This window comes from Esox lucius, chromosome 7 (assembly GCF_011004845.1).
Source record: "Esox lucius isolate fEsoLuc1 chromosome 7, fEsoLuc1.pri, whole genome shotgun sequence".
NCBI classification, from domain to species: domain Eukaryota; kingdom Metazoa; phylum Chordata; class Actinopteri; order Esociformes; family Esocidae; genus Esox; species Esox lucius.
The window spans coordinates 49,410,271-49,428,495 of record NC_047575.1 but is presented as its reverse complement, the minus strand read 5'-3'; positions in this window follow the sequence as shown (position 1 = coordinate 49,428,495).

The window sequence follows — 18,225 nt, the reverse complement described above, 5'->3', positions numbered from 1 at the left end:
CTCAGCCCGAACTGGCGACGTGGGGCCGCCCTCCCGTGGGCTCACCACCCACAGGAGGGACCATAAGGGGCCGGTGCGAAGAGGATCGGGCGGCAGTCGAAGGCAGGGGCCTAGACAACCCGATCTCTGGACACGGAAACTAGCTCTAGGGACGTGGAATGTCACCTCGCTGGCGGGGAAGGAGCCTGAGCTAGTGCGTGAGGTTGAGAGGTTCCGATTAGAGGTAGTCGGGATCACCTCTACGCACGGCTTGGGCTCTGGAACCACACTCCTTGAGAGAGGATGGACTCTTCACCACTCTGGAGTTGCCCATGGTGAGAGGCGGCGGGCTGGTGTGGGTTTGCTTATAGCTCCCCAGCTCTGCCGCCATGTGTTGGAGTTTACCCCGGTGAACGAGAGGGTCGTTTCCCTGCGCCTACGGGTCGGGGATAGGTCTCTCACTGTTGTTTGTGCCTACGGGCCGAACGGCAGTGCAGAGTACCCGACCTTCTTGGAGTCTCTGGGAGGGGTGCTGGAAAGTGCTCCGACTGGGGACTCTATTGTTCTACTGGGGGACTTCAACGCCCACGTGGGCAACGACAGTGACACCTGGAGGGGCGTGATTGGGAGGAACGGCCCCCCTGATCTGAACCCGAGTGGTGTTCAGTTATTGGACTTCTGTGCTAGTCACAGTTTGTCCATAACGAACACCATGTTCAAGCATAAGGGTGTCCATCAGTGCACGTGGCACCAGGACACCCTAGGCCGCAGGTCGATGATCGACTTTGTTGTCGTCTCATCTGACCTGCGGCCGTATGTCTTGGACACTCGGGTGAAGAGAGGGGCGGAGCTGTCAACTGATCACCACCTGGTGGTGAGTTGGATCCGATGGCGGGGGAGAAAGCTGGACAGACTCGGCAGGCCCAAGCGTACTGTAAGGGTCTGCTGGGAACGTCTGGCCGAGTCTCCTGTCAGAGAGATCTTTAACTCCCACCTCCGGCAGAGTTTCGACTGGATCCCGAGGGAGGTTGGAGATATTGAGTCCGAGTGGACCATGTTCTCCACCGCCATTGTCGAAGCGGCCGCTCGGAGCTGTGGCCGTAAGGTCTCCGGTGCCTGTCGAGGCGGCAATCCCCGAACCCGGTGGTGGACACCGGAAGTAAGGGATGCCGTCAAGCTGAAGAAGGAGTCCTATCAGGCCTGGTTGGCTTGTGGGACTCCTGACGCAGCTGACGGGTACCGACAGGCCAAGCGGGCTGCAGCCCGGGTGGTTGTGGAGGCAAAAACTCGGGCCTGGGAGGAGTTCGGTGAGGCCATGGAGAAGGACTATCGGCTGGCCTCGAAGAGATTCTGGCAAACCATCCGGCGCCTCAGGAGAGGGAAACAGTGCCCTACCAACGCTGTTTACAGTAGAGGTGGGCAGCTGTTGACCTCAACTGAGGATGTCGTTGGGCGGTGGAAGGAATACTTCGAGGATCTCCTCAATCCCGCCGTCACGTCTTCCATTGAGGAAGCAGAGGATGAGGGCTCAGAGGTGGACTCGTCCATCACCCGGGCTGAAGTCACCGAGGTGGTTAAGAAACTCCTCGGTGGTAAGGCACCGGGGGTGGATGAGATCCGCCCTGAGTACCTCAAGTCTCTGGATGTTGTGGGGCTGTCTTGGCTGACACGCCTGTGCAACATCGCGTGGCAGTCGGGGACAGTGCCTCTGGGATGGCAGACCGGGGTGGTGGTCCCTCTTTATAAGAAGGGGGACCGGAGGGTGTGTTCCAACTATAGGGGGATCACACTTCTCAGCCTCCCCGGGAAAGTCTATGCCAGGGTTCTGGAGAGGAGAATACGGCCGATAGTAGAACCTCGGATTCAGGAGGAACAGTGTGGTTTTCGTCCAGGCCGCGGAACACTGGACCAGCTCTATACCCTCTACAGGGTGATGGAGGGTTCATGGGAGTTTGCCCAACCAGTCCACATGTGTTTTGTGGATTTGGAGAAGGCATTCGACTGTGTCCCTCGTGGCATCCTGTGGAGGGTGCTTCGGGAATATGGGGTCCTGGATCCTTTGCTAAGGGCTGTCAGGTCCCTGTACGACCGAAGCAGGAGCTTGGTCCGCATTGCCGGCAGTAAGTCAGACTTGTTCCCTGTGCATGTTGGACTCCGGCAGGGCTGCCCTTTGTCACCGGTTCTGTTCGTAATTTTTATGGACAGAATTTCTAGGCGCAGCCAGGGGCCGGAGGGTGTCAGGTTTGGGGACCACACGATTTCGTCTCTGCTCTTTGCGGATGATGTTGTCGTGTTGGCCCCTTCAAGCCAGGACCTTCAGTATGCACTTGGACGGTTTGCAGCAGAGTGTGAAGCGGTGGGGATGAAAATCAGTACCTCCAAATCCGAGGCCATGGTCATCAGTCGGAAAAGGGTGGCTTGCCCACTTCAGGTTGGTGGAGAGTGCCTGCCTCAAGTGGAGGAGTTTAAGTATCTAGGGGTCTTGTTCACGAGTGAGGGAAGGATGGAACGGGAGATTGACAGACGGATCGGTGCAGCTTCTGCAGTAATGCGGTCGATGTATCGGTCTGTCGTGGTGAAGAAAGAGCTGAGCCGTAAGGCGAAGCTCTCGATTTACCGGTCAATCTACGTTCCTACTCTCACCTATGGTCATGAGCTTTGGGTCATGACCGAAAGGACAAGATCCCGGATACAGGCGGCCGAAATGAGCTTTCTCCGCAGGGTGGCTGGGCGATCCCTTAGAGATAGGGTGAGAAGCTCGGTCACCCGGGAGGAGCTCAGAGTAGAGCCGCTGCTCCTCCACATCGAGAGGGGTCAGCTGAGGTGGCTTGGGCATCTGTTTCGGATGCCTCCGGGACGCCTTCCTGGGAAGGTGTTCCGGTCCCGTCCCACCGGGAAGAGACCCCGGGGAAGACCTAGGACACGCTGGAGGGACTATGTCTCCCGGCTGGCCTGGGAACGCCTCGGTGTCCCCCCGGAAGAGCTGGAGGAAGTGTCTGGGGAGAGGGAAGTCTGGGCATCCCTGCTTAGACTGCTGCCCCCGCGACCCGGCCCCGGATTAAGCGGAAGATGATGCGATGCGATGCGATCTCTGTGCCCATTTTTTATGAACAGATGTGTGTTTGTTTTTAATGTGCAGCTAGGTGCCTGGTTTTTTATGTATGGCTGTGTACTTGTTTTGTATGTAAATCTGTGAGCTTGTTTTTTATGTTTGTCTGTGTGCTAGTTTTTGATGTACATCTGTGTGCTTGTTTTAGATGTTTGTCTCTGTACCTTTTCTATGTATGTCTATGTGCTTGTTTTTGATGTAAGAGGTATCATTTAAGCCAAAGAAATGTCCACAGTTATGTCGTTGGAGTTGTTGACAACTTTGGATTTGCGGTTGTTACTGCTCTGTCGTTACCACAAGCATTTGTTTATATCGTTGTTGAATCCTAAAGAGTCCATCACCCGACCTCACTCACTTTTTGATCACGTGTAGTGCGCTATATGTCTTTGGATTTACTGAAAGTGTTTTTTGTACAGTTTAAACGATTTGTTACAGTATGCTCTTTTGTTGATTATACTTTATTTTTACTAGTACAGGTGCTGGTCATATAATTAGATTATCATCAAAAAGTTGATTTATTTCAGTAATTCCATTCAAAAGGTGAAACTTTCATTGAAAGGTGAATTCATTACACACAGACTGATATATTTCAAATGTTTATTTATTTTAATTGTGATGATTATAACTAATGAAAATCCCAAATTCAGTATCTCATGGAGTCAATCAGTCTGTGGCACTGCTCAGGTTTTATGAGAGCCCAGGTTGAGAGCCCTTCAGCTCTTCTGCATTGTTGGGTCTGGCGTATCGCATCTTCCTCTTCACAATACCCCTCATAGATTTTCTATAGGGTTAAGGTCAGGCGAGTTTGCTGGCCAGTTAAGAACAAGGATACCATGGTCCTTAAACCAGGTACTGGTAGCTTTGGCAATGTGTGCAAGTGGCAAGTCCTGTTGGAAAATGAAATCTGCACCTCCATAAATTTGGTCAGCAGCAAGAAGCATGAAGTGCTCTAAAACTTCCTGGTAGACGGCTGCGTTGACCTTGGACCTCAGAAAATACAGTGGACCAACACCAGCAGATGACATGGCACCCCAAACCATCACTGACTGTGGAAACTTTACACTGGACTTCGAGCAACGTGGATTCTGTGCCTCTCTTCTCTTCCTCCAGACTCTGGGACCTTGATTTCTAAAGGAAATGCTAGATTTACTTTCATCAGAGAACATAACTCAGCAGCAGTCCAGTCCTTTTTGTCTTTAGCCCAGGCAAGACACTTCTGACACTGTGTCTTGTTCAAGAGTGGCTTGACACAAGGAATGCGACAGCTGAAACCCATGTCTTGCATACGTCTGTGTGTGGTGGTTCTTGAAGCACTGACTCCAGCTGCAGTCCACTCTTTGTGAATCTCCCCCACATTTATGAATGGGTTTTGTTTCACAATCCTCTCCAGGGTGCAGTTATCCCTATTGCTTGTACACCTTTTTCTACCACATCTTTTCCTTCCCTTCGCCTCTCTATTAATGTGCTTGGACACAGAGCTCTGTGAACAGCCAGCCTCTTTAGCTATGACCTTTTGTGTCTTGCCCTCCATGTGCAAGGAGTCAATGGTCGTCTTTTGGACAGCTGTCAAGTCAGCAGTCTTCCCCATGATTGTATCGCCTACAGAACTAGACTGAGAGACCATTTAAAGGCCTTTGCAGGTGTTTTGAGTTAATTAGCTGATTAGAGTGTTGCACCAGGTGTCTTTGATATTGAACCTTTTCACAATATTCTAATTTTCTGAGATACTGAATTGGGGGTTTTCATTAGTTGTCAGTTATAATCATCACAATTAAAATAAATAAACACTTGAAATATATCAATCTTGTGTGGAATGAATGTATACATTATACACGTTTCCCTTTTTGATTTGAATTACTGAAATAAATCAACTTATTGATGATATTTTAATTATATGACCAGCACCTGTATGTCATGGAGCTAAACTTGAGTAGTTTAGTCTCTTTGCATTAATGATCGCTACACACACAAACACACACACACACACACACACACACAACCCTGGTGCCTGTGAAATGAACCCCCATCCCACACAAATTTAACATCAACTAGGCTAGGATAAACTCCCTAAGAAGGTCAAAATTTAGGAAGAAACCTAGAGAGGACCCAGGCTCAGAGGGGTGACCAGTCCTCTTCTGGCTGTGCCAAGTGAAATATTAAGAGTCCAATTGGAATAATTAATAAATGCATGTGGGCTAAATCCAGAGTCTATTTAAATGTAAACCAGGTCAGAAGCATGACCAGATGGACAAGGATAGGGACAATACGGGGGAGAGAGGAGGTGTCAGCACAGTGGCAGCTGAAATCGTCAGGTATTGTCTTGATCTGCAACACAACCAGGAGGACTTCGGACAGGGACAGCAACGGGCCCCCCAAACCAGGTACTCTGCAGGTGTGGGCCAGGACCTCATGTCCTCCTAAAGTTAAAATGAAAAAGAAAAGAAGAAAATTCTGATCACCTAATTATAAACCGTGCTGTAGAGATGAGTTTTTAGTAGACACTTGAAAGTTTGCACTGAATTTGCATTTGTAACCTTAATTGGCAGATCATTCCACAGTAGTGGAGCTCTATGAGAAAAGCCCTGCCTACAGCTGTTTGTTTAGAAATTCCAGGTACAATTAAAAGGCCTGCATCTTGCGATCGTAGGTTACGTGTAGGTATGTATGGCTGGATCATTTCAGCAAGGTAAGTAGGAGCAAGTCCATGTATTGATTTATAGGTTAAGAGTAAAACCTTAAAATCAGCCCTAACCCTAACAGGCAGCCAGTGTAAGGATGCCAGGACAGGAGTAATGTGTTCAAATTTTTTTGTTCTAGTTAGGATTATAGCAGCTGTGTGCAGCACTAATTGAAGTTTTTTTATTGATTTGTCAGGGTAACCGGAAAGAAGAGCATTGCAGTAATCTAATCTAGAAGTAACAAAAGCATTGATTAGTTTTTCTGCATCAGTTTATGATAGAAAGTTTCAGATTTTTGCAATGTTGCCAAGATGAAAATAAGTAACTCTTGAGACATATTTTATATGTTAATCAAAGGAGAGGTCAGGGTCAAGGGTAACTGCTAACAACGATCTTTGTTTCTTGGGTCCTAAAACAAGCATTTCTGTTTTTCTTTAGTTGGTCTCCCTAAAAGCAGCACTAAGATCAAGAAGCAACAGGACGGATTCGGAACCTTTGTCTGAGGCCATTAGAAGGTCATTTGTTACCTGCGATTATTAGGGCTACCAGCGATGGATTTTCAAAACGTAAATGAAAGAAATAAACTGTGACTTTACACCTGCACTCTAATGCTTAAAGTCAAATGCTAACCAATGAACGCAATTGTTTGAGATGCAAAGCAGGCAGAATCACATGGCCTACCTGCATGGATGTTTTATCTTGAAGGCAGTGTCATGTTACCTTAGCTATCTAAAAAATATTTTCCTAATCTTCTAAACAATTCCTGTCTGAGTTGTTCAGTTCAACTCTTCCTGGCATAGTTCAGTGCATTTGACAAATAAACCTTGAAACTTGAAAAAAACGTGTCGCTTATCATTCATATTGTTCTCTGAAAGATGCGTTGATAGTGGATAACTACATCACATTTTATATAGGTCAACTAATATTATCGCAGAAATACTGTAATCTGTCTTTACCAGCCACCCACACAACCAAAATTAAACTAGTGCTTCATCAGTCACTAATCTGGTAATGCATGCCCACCTTTGCTCGCATGATGATCACACACAACTGAGGTACGCAATTGTTATTTTCATTCAAACCATTTAAAAACAAAATCAGTAAAGTAATGGATTACAGTTACTGTTTCTTCGTAATCCGTTATATGTAATGGAATACTTGTAATCCGTTACTCCCCAAATCTGTCCATGCCACGCAGCCAGGTCAAACAAGGTGTAGATGGAGGACCACCAGATCAAGATCCTGTTATGGCCAGCCCAATCTCCAGACCTAAACCCTATAGAAAACCTCTGGAAATTGATCAAGTGGAAGATGGATGGTCACAAGCCATCAAACAAAGCCGAGCTACTTGAATTTTTGTGCCAGGAGTGGCATAAAGTCACCCAACAGCAATGTGACAGACTGGTGGAGAGCATGCCAAGACGCATGAAAGCTGTGATTAAGAATCCACCAAATATAGATTTCTGAACTCTTCCTAAGTTAAAACATTAGTATTTTGTTGTTGAAAAATGAAAACATTTTCTTTGCATTATTTGAGGTCTGAAAACAATGCATATTTTTTGGGTTATTTTGACCAGTTGTTATTTCCTACAAATACATTCTCTAAATGACCATACCACACCATACCATCTTCTTCCGCTTATCCGGGGCCGGGTCGCGGGGGCAGCAGTCTAAGCAGGGATGCCCAGACTTCCCTCTCCCCAGACACTTCCTCCAGCTCTTCCGGGGGGACACCGAGGCGTTCCCAGGCCAGCCGGGAGACATAGTCCCTCCAGCGTGTCCTAGGTCTTCCCCGGGGTCTCCTCCCGGTGGGACGGGACCGGAACACCTTCCCAGGAAGGCGTTCCGGAGGCATCCGAAACAGATGCCCAAGCCACCTCAGCTGACCCCTCTCGATGTGGAGGAGCAGCGGCTCTACTCTGAGCTCCTCCCGGGTGACCGAGCTTCTCACCCTATCTCTAAGGGATCGCCCAGCCACCCTGCAGAGAAAGCTCATTTCGGCCGCCTGTATCCGGGATCTTGTCCTTTTGGTCATGACCCAAAGCTCATGACCGTAGGTGAGAGTAGGAACGTAGATTGACCGGTAAATCGAGAGCTTCGCCTTGCGGCTCAGCTCTTTCTTCACCACGACAGACCGATACATCAACCGCATTACTGCAGAAGCTGCACCGATCCGTCTGTCAATCTCCCGTTCCTTCCTTCCCTCACTCGTGAACAGGACCCCTAGATACTTAAACTCCTCCACTTGAGGCAGGCACTCTCCACCAACCTGAAGTGGGCAAGCCACCCTTTTCCGACTGAGGACCATGGCCTCGGATTTGGAGGTACTGATTTTCATCCCCACCGCTTCACACTCGGCTGCAAACCGTCCAAGTGCATGCTGAAGGTCCTGGCTTGAAGGGGCCAACACGACAACATCATCCGCAAAGAGCAGAGACGAAATCGTGTGGTCCCCAAACCTGACACCCTCCGGCCCCTGGCTGCGCCTAGAAATTCTGTCCATAAAAATTACGAACAGAACCGGTGACAAAGGGAAGCCCTGCCGGAGTCCAACATGCACAGGGAACAAGTCTGACTTACTGCCGGCAATGCGGACCAAGCTCCTGCTTCGGTCGTACAGGGACCTGACAGCCCTTAGCAAGGGACCCAGGACCCCATATTCCCGAAGCACCCTCCACAAGATGCCACGAGGGACACAGTCGAATGCCTTCTCCAAATCCACAAAACACATGTGGATTGGTTGGGCAAACTCCCATGAACCCTCCATCACCCTGTAGAGGGTATAGAGCTGGTCCAGTGTTCCACGGCCTGGACGAAAACCACACTGTTCCTCCTGAATCCGAGGTTCTACTATCAGCCGTATTCTCCTCTCCAGAACCCTGGCATAGACTTTCCCGGGGAGGCTGAGAAGTGTGATCCCCCTATAGTTGGAACACACCCTCCGGTCCCCCTTCTTAAAAAGAGGGACCACCACCCCGGTCTGCCATCCCAGAGGCACTGTCCCCGACTGCCACGCGATGTTGCACAGGCGTGTCAGCCAAGACAGCCCCACAACATCCAGAGACTTGAGGTACTCAGGGCGGATCTCATCCACCCCCGGTGCCTTGCCACCGAGGAGTTTCTTAACCACCTCTGTTATTTCCTACAAATACATTCTCTAAATGACAATATTTCTATTTGGAATTTTGGAGTAATGTTGTCAGTAGTTTATAGAATAAAACAAAACTGTTCATTGCACTCAAACATACAGTGAATATAAAAAGTCTACACACCCCTGTTAAAATGCCAGGTTCTTGTGCTGTAAAAGAATGAGACAAAGATAAATCCTGTCAGAACTTTTTCCACCTTTATTGTGACCTATAACATGAACAATTCAAATGAAAAACAAACTGAAATCTCAGAGGGGGAAACCTAAAAAATTTAAAACTCACAAAAACCTGGTTGCATAAGTGTGCATACCCTTAAACTAATTCTTTATTGAAGCACCTTTTGATTTTATTACAGCACTCAGTCTTTTTGGGTAGGAGTCTATTAACATGGCAGATCTTGACGTGGCAAAAAAAAAAACAGCCCCAAAGCATGATGCTGCCCCACCATGCTTCACTGTGGGTATGGTGTTCTTTGGGTAATGTGCAGTGTTGTTTTTGCGCCAAACATACCTTTTGGAATGATGTTCAAAAAGTTCTACCTTGGTTTCATCAGACCATAACACATTTTCCCACGTGCTTTTGGGGGACTTGAACATCCAGCCGGGCTTGGATGTTTTTTATTGCATGAAAAGGTTTCCGTCTTGCCACCCTACCCCATAGCCCATTCATATGAAGAATACGGGAGATTGTTGTCACATGTAGCACACAGCTAGTGCTTGCCAGAAATTCCTGCAGTTCCTTTAATGTTGCTGCAGGCCTCTTGGAAGCCTCCCTGATCAGTTTTCTTCTAGTCTTTTCATCAACTTTGGAGTGATGTCCAGTTCTCGGTAATGTCTCTGTTGTGCGAGATGCAACTAAGAAAATGTCAGGAAAATCCTACGAAAACAGCTGAACTTTATTTGTGATTAATCAGAATCACTTTTAATAATGACTTCTATTTAACATGAGTTTGATTGTTATTGGTTAATTCTGAACACAGCCATATCCCCAGTTATAAGAAGGTGTGCACACTTATGCAACCAGGTTATTGTAAGGTTTTTATTTTTAATTGATGTAATCTGTTTTGGTGCAAATGATAGTGACAACAGTTGCACCGGAGAGGCAACAGCAAGACAACCCCCAAAAAGGGAATGGTTTTATAGGTGGTGGCCACAGACAATTGCTCTCTCCTTATCCTTCCTAAGTGATTCTTTTGTAGTTCAACATTTTGCTAGTGCTCTTGTCACTACTGGTAGCATGCAATGATACCTCCAGCCCATTCAGTTAGCACAAGTAATCCAGCTCCTCCAGGATGGCACATCCATATGTGCTGTCGCAAGAGGGTTTGCTTTGTCTCCCAGTACAATCTCAAGAGCATGGAGGAGATACCAGGAGACGGTCCGTTACACATGGAGAGCTGGACAGGGCCGTAGAAGGGCATCAACCCAGTAGAAGGACTGGTATCTGCTCCTTTGTGCGAGGAGGAACAGGAGGAGCACTGCCAGAGCCCTACAAAATGACCTCCAGCAGGCTACTGTTGTGCACGTTTCTGACCAGACTCCATGAGGCAGGCATGAGGGCCTGACATCCTCTAGTGGGATCTGTGCTCACTGTGCACCTGCCCAGCACTGTGCAACTTGATTGGCATCTGCCAGAGAACAACAGAATTGGCCATTTGCACCTTGTTCTCTTCAATGATGAGAGCAGGTTCACACTGAGCACATGTGACAGACATGAAATAGTCTAGAGATGCTGTGGTGAACGTTATGATGCCTGCAACATCATCCAGCATGACCGGTTTGGTGGTGCGTCAAAGATGGTCTGGGGAGGCTTATAGTTGGAGGGTCGCACAGACTTCCCTGTGCTAGCCAATGGTACCCTGACTGCTGTTAGGTACCGGGATTAAATCCTCAGACCCATCGTCAGAACTTACGCTGGTGCAGGACAATACCTGGCCTCACGTGGAGCATGTCCAGACATTGTTGGGAGTGCATACAGGCACGTGGGGGCCATACACACTACTGAGGACATAATTAACGGAACTACTCACGCCTGAACACCTAAACCTAAGTACCATTATTAGGCCTATGCCTTATCACTGTAATTGTTGTAGCTACAACATGGAGGAGAACTATTGTCTTCAGGTAAAGATAGCAGAGTTAGAGGCTCTGCTGCAGACGCAAATGTTAGGCAAGGATTATATTAGTGTAGAAATTAATAAAACTGCGTCTGTGCCACCATAGCTCCTGCAGCCGGGCAAGAACTTTCTCTTGGTCACTGGGAAGAAATGCAGTCGACCTGTTAAACCTGTGTCGCTGCTAGAGCCGACAGAGATTTTAAACAGGTTTTCTCCACTGGAGTCGGAGACCCGAGCCATCTTCGGAGGGGAATGATCGGCAGGCATTTTCTACCAGTAGTCCGGAAAAACTGAAAACTTTAGTCATCGGCAATTCCATTACCCGTAGTATTAGATTAAAGAATCTGCTGGCAATCGTACACTGTTTACCGGGAGACAGAGCCACCGGCGTAGCCTCATGGGCCTGGTGCTAGAGAAGTCTAAAACTGGCAAGTATAGAGAGTACAGAGATATTGTTTTTCACGTTGGCACCCACGACGTTAGGATGAATCAGTCAGAGGTTACGAAGCAGAACATAGCATCAGCGTGTAAACTAGCTAGAAAGATGTGTCGGCATCGAGTAATTGTCTCTGGCCCCCTCCCAGCTAGGGGTGGTGACGAGCTCTACAGCAGACTTGCACAACTCAATCGCTGGCTGAAAACGGAGTTCTGCCGGTTGCAGGAGGTAGAGTTTGTAGATAACTCTTTTTGGTACTCTCCCAGAAATAGGGCCTGATCTGCTGAGGAGTGACGGACTCCATCCTAGCTGGAGTGGTGCTCTTCTTTTATCTAGCAACATTGACAGGAGTCTCACTCCTATAGCCTCACCATGAGATAGGGTGCAGGTCAGGCCGCAGGCTGTTAGCCAGCCTGCTAGCATAGTGGAGTCTGTCGATAGCATAGCCAGAGTAGTTAGTACAGTTTTACCTATTACCACTCTGATTAATTCCAGGCTGAGAAAAGTTAAACAAGGTAGCGCTAACAATAGCAACCTTATTAAGATAAAGCCTTCCTCCACCTCGGTCAGAAATAAAAATGACTGTATCACCTCACATCTCAAAATGGGACTCCTAAATGTTAGATCCCTTGCTTCAAAGGCAGTAAACGAATTAATCTATGATCATAAACTAGATGTTATTGGTTTATGTGAAACGTGGCTAAAGCCTAATGAATTTACTGCCCTAAATGAGGCCTCTCCTCCTGGTTATACTAGTGATCATATCCCTCGTGCGTCCCCAAAAGGAGGGGGTGTTGCTAATATTTATGACAGTAAATATAATTGTTTTGAAGTTTTAGCCATGAAAGCTAACCAGGCTGTTAAATCGTTTTACATAGCTACTATTTACAGGCCCCCAGGGTCATACACAATGTTCCTCAATGCAGGTAGCAGGGTTGTGTGTGTACAGCAGTCATTAATGCACTAAACCAAATACTGATTCTATATACTAACAGTTCATACTAATTGTTCAGTGACACATAGTCAAAATAAAGTATAATCCGACTGAAGTTAAGAGCATAGTGGAACAAATCATTGTAAGTTGGTAAATCCAAAGACATGTAGGGCACGTCACGTGATCAAAAAGTGAGGGAGCTCATGGACATAGAGTAAAACCAGGAGTAACGACAGAGTAAAACCAGAAGTAACGACAGTGTAAAACCAGGAGTAATGACATAGAGTAAAACCAGGAGTTATGATGCGGGAATGGACAACGATGTAAACAAATGCCCGTGGTAACGACCGCGAATACGGAGTCAACAAGGTCGAACACGGAGTCAACAAGGTCGAACACGGAGTCAACAAGGTCGAACACGGAGTCAACAAGGTCGAACACGGAGTCAACAAGGTCGAACACGGAGTCAACAAGGTCGAACACGGAGTCAACAAGGTTGAATACGGAGTCAACAAGGTCGAACACGGAGTCAACAAGGTCGAACACGGAGTCAACAAGGTCGAATACGGAGTCAACAAGGTCGAACACGGAGTCAACAAGGTCGAATACGGAGTCAACAAGGTCGAATACGGAGTCAAAGACATAAACTTACAGAAAATGCAATACCAAATGCACATTGTAACGACAAAACAGACAACAATGCAGACGACACCCACAGCGACATCGACCACTTGAACAAAAACATAGACATAACAGCGGACACATTTTTGGCTTAAATGGTACCTCATATGTCTGTGTGCTTGTTTTTGATGTATGTCTGTGTGCTTGTTTTGGATGTATGTCAGTGTGCTTGTTTGTGATGTATGTCTGTGTGCGTGTTTTTGATGTATGGTTGTGTGCATGTTTGTGATAAACATCTGTGTGCTTGTTTTTGATGTATGTCTGTGTGATTGTTTTTGATGTATGTCTGTGTTCTTGTTTTTGATGTATGTTTTTGTGCTTAGTTGTTGAAAGATTTGGTTTGTCTTGGTTTGCCTTTCCAAAACATGTATTATGTACACATGAAACACACAAGAGAATGTACTGTCCATGTGTTTCTCTGATAAATGGTAAGGTAAATAAAGAAGAAAGAGAGAGGTAAAGAGAATAAGAAATAATTTGAAAAAGAGAAAAAAGACAAAAGAGAGAGATGTAAAGAATGGGGAGGGTTGAAGTTCATAGAGATTAACGCTACTGTATGTGTCTGTGTGTGTGGTGGAAATCAGACAAGGGCATAGAAACAACAGACGTAGCAGCCGCTGTCCCTCAAAGCCGTTTCCATTAGCTGATTGGTTGGCCCTGTTCCCTGACAGCATCAATCAAGGCGGGATCAAACACAACTCAATCATTATCTTCAATGCCAGCCGCCAAATTACACATCTCAACGAGAGTGGTTGTGTGTGTGGGTGTGTCTGTGTGTCTGTGTATGTGTCTGCGCGCATGTGTGTGTGTGTGTATGTGTGTGTATTTGTGTATATGTGTGTGTCCTCGCTTAAGATCCTGTGCAGTTAAATGTAGAGATGGATGACTCATCCGCCAATCATGTGACTTATCAATCACTGCATTTCCTTTCTCCTAAACTCCCTGTAGTCCTCCCTATCTTGTTATTTTTCCTCTATTCCTCTATTCCTCTTCTTTATCCCTCTTTCTTTCTTTCTTGCCCTTCTATTGCCTGTCCTTCATTTTATTTCTCCCTCTTTCTCTCCTGTCAACCCTAATCTCTCTTCTCCCCCTTCATGTTCTATCTATTTATCTTTCATGTGCTATCTTTCTTTTATGTTCTACCTCTTTTTTATGTTTTATCTCTCTTTTATGATCTGTCTCTCTTTTCTAAATCTCATTCAGATTCCTTTGTTTGTCCTGAGTGTTCATATTCAGAAATCGCCTTTAGGAACACTTCTGACATAAAACATATTTTGCATTTTTTCCTGGCCTGATAGAGCATGCTGATACTGTTAGCTAGGAGTGACATTATTTCAGGGTACATGGTGATTACCTATAGGGGTTATTTCAGTATATATGGTGATTACCTATAGGGGTTATTTCAGTATATATGGTGATTATCGATAGGAGTTATTTCAGCATATATGGTTATTACCTATAGGGGTTATTTCAGGATACATGGTAATTACCTATACAGTGGATATAAAAAGTTTACACACCCCTGTTAAAATGCCAGGTTCTTGTGATGTAAAAGAATAAGATAAAGATAAATCATGTCAGAACATTTTCCACTTTTAATGTGACCTATAATGTGAACAATTCAATTGAAAAACAAACTGAAATCTTTGAGGAGGAAAAATGAAAAATAAAAACCTTATAAATAAAAACAATAACCTGGTTGCATAAGTGTGCATACACTTTTATAACTGGGGATGTGGCTTTGTTCAGAATGAACCAATCACATTTAAACTCATGTTAAATAGAACTCATTATTTAAAGTGACTCTGATTAATCACAAATAAAGTTCAGCTGTTTTCGTAGGATTTTCCTGACATTTTCTTAGTTGCATCTCAAAGCAAAATCCATGGTCCACAGAGAGCTTCCAAAGCATCAGAGGGATCTCATTGTTGAAAGATATCAGTCAGGAGAAGGGTTCAAAAGATTTTCCAAAGCATTAGATATACCATGGAACACAGTGAAGACAGTCATCGTCAAGTGGAAAAAATATGTCACAACAGAGACATTACCAAGAACTGGACGAGATGAAAGACGAGAAGAAAGGCTTCCAAGAGGCCTACAGCAACATTAAAGGAACTGTAGGAATTTCTGGCAAGTACTACCTGTGTGCTACATGTGACAACAATCTCCCGTATTCTTCATATTAATGGGCTATGGGGTAGAGTGGCAAGACGGAAGCCTTTTCCTACAAATAAAAACATCCTAGCCCACCTGGAGTTTGCAAAAACAAACATCAAGTCCCCCAAAAGCACATGGGAAAATGTATTATGGTCTGGTGAAACCAAGTTTCAACTTTTTGGCCATCATTCCAAAAGGTATGTTTGGTGCAAAAACAACACTGCACATCACCAAAATAACACCATACCTACAGTGAAGCATGGTGGTGGCAGCATCATGCTTTGGGGCTGTTTTTCTTCAGCTGGAACCGGGGCCTTAGTCAGGTGGTGGGAATTATGAACAGTTCCAAATACCAGGCAATTTTGGCACAAAACCTTCAGTTGTCTGTTAGAAAGCTGAAGATGAAGAGGAAGTTCACCTTTCAGCACGACAACGACCCAAAGCACACATCCAAATCCTCAAAAGCATGGCTTCATCAGAAGAAGATGTTTTGGAATGGTCCACCCAGAGCCCCGACCTGAATCCAATTGAACATCTGTGGGGTGATCTGAAGAGGGCTGTGTACCAGAGATTTCCTCGCAATCTGAAAGATTTGGAGCACTTTTGCAAAGAAGAGTGAGAAAATATTGCCACGTCAAGATGTGCCATGCTGATAGACTCCTACCCAAAAAGAGTGCTGTAATAAAATCAAATGGTGCGTAAACAAAATATTTAATTAAGGGTGTGCACACTCATGCAACCAGGTTATTGTGTTTTTTATGTTTCCCTCTTAAAGATTTCAGTTTGTTTTTCAATTGAATTGTTCACGTTATAGGTCACATTAAGGGTGGAAAAAGTTCGGATGATTTATCTTTGTCTCATTCTTTTACATCACAAGAACCTGGCATTTTAACAGACTTTTTATATCCACTGTATAGTAGTAATTTCAGGGTACATGATTATTTCCTATAGGACTTATTTCAGGGTATATGGTTATGCCTTACAGCAGTTATTTCAGGAAACATGGTTATTACTTACATAAGTAATTTCAGGGTGCCTGATTATTTCCTATAGTAGTAATTTCAGGGTACTAGGTTATTCCCTATAGTTGTAATTTCAGGGTACATGGTTATTATCTATAGTAGTAATTTCAGGTTACATGGTTATTTCCTATAGTAGTTAATTTCAGGGTACATGGTTATTCTTTATAATAGTAATGTCAGGGTACAGGGTTATTTCCTATAGTAGTAATTTCAGGGTACATGGTAATCCCCTATAGTGGTAATTTCAGGGTACATGTTTGTCCCATATAGTAGTAATTTCAGGGTACATGGTTTTCCCTGTAGTAGTAATTTCCGGGTACATGGTGATTTCCTATAGTAGTAATCTTATTGTAATACATGGTTATTTCCTATACTGTAGTAGTAATTTCAGGGTTATGGTAATATGGTTATTCTCTGCAGGAGGTGTGTCAGGATATACAGTTACTGTTTGCTGTAATAGTTTGTTCAGTCCATTTACTTAAATGAAATCAGACTTACTCCCATGATCTTTATCAGCTCTGAATTAGTCCATTCACCTGTTACATGTCTGAGTCAGTTCATTCACCTGTTACAGGCTTGTGTCTGTCCATTCACCTGTAACAGGTCTTATTCAGTCCATTGACTTATTGCAGGTCTGATTCTGTTCATTCACCTGTCACATGTTTGTGCCAGTCCATTCACCTGTAACAGGACTAATTCAGTCAATTCACCTGTAACAGGCGTGATTCAGTACATTCCCCTGTAACAAGTGTGATTCAGTACATTCAACTGTAACTGGTCTGATTCAGTCCATTCACCTGTAACAGGTCTGACTCAGTCCATTCACCTGTAACAGGTATGATTCAGTACTTTCGCCTGTAAAATGTCTGATTCAGTACATTCACCTGTAACAGGTGTGATTCAGTACATTCACCTGTAACATGTGTGATTCAGTCCATTCACTAGTAACAGGCAGGGGCGTTGGACTGGGGGGAAAGGGGTACTAAGTATATAGGGCCCTAATGTGTAGAGGGGCCCTCAAAAATGTTTGAATCTTGAATAAAGTGGGGAGGGGCCCTCAGAGACCGCCTATGTACAGGGCCCAGAATTTTGTGCTACATCCATGGTAACAGGTCTGATTCAGTCCATTCACCTGTAACAGGTCTGATTCAGTCTATTCACTGGTAACAGGTCTGATTCAGTACATTCACCTGTAACAGGTGTGATTCAGTACATTTACCTGTAACCAGTGGGATTCAGTACATTTACTTGTGACAGGTGTGATTCAGTACATTCACCTGTAACAGATGTGATTCAGTACATTCACCTGTGTTTGTGACCACTTTCCCCATTGAATTTCCTCCGTCCCTCATATATTTGCTGATCATTGTTTTTATCAAGTTCTGTTGTTATGTTTGTTTGAGTCATGTTTCGTTCCTTTTGAGTTTTTTTTATTAATGTCCTCTGATTTTCTGTGTAATATAAAACCAATAATGCAGATGTTTGTCATATGCCTCTAGGTAATTTAAACTATAGGTTGTTTAATAGGTATCATATCTACTGTGTAATATAAACTTTTCTGGGTAACAAATTGTACTCTTTATACTAAACATGTCTCTATAATGTAAACTCTATTGAAATGTAAAATACATTTTACTCTGTTAAACCATACTGTTTAATATATAGCAGTAATATAAACTCTGCTCTTTAAAATATACTCAGCTCAGTCATATGCACTCTACTTTTCAATATAACACAATACTGTCTAATCTAAAACTCTACAGCGTAATTTAAATCTCTTTTGTGTAATGCAAAACTCATAATGTAAAATATAAAACTCTACTGTGCATTGCATTTAATTTCTAATACAAATCATATTATTATGTTGCAATATAAAACTACTTTGATTCAAACTCTGTCCAAAAAGGCATTATAATACTGAGCTTTAATAAAATAGTTGCTTTTATTTTTTTCTTTCATAGCAA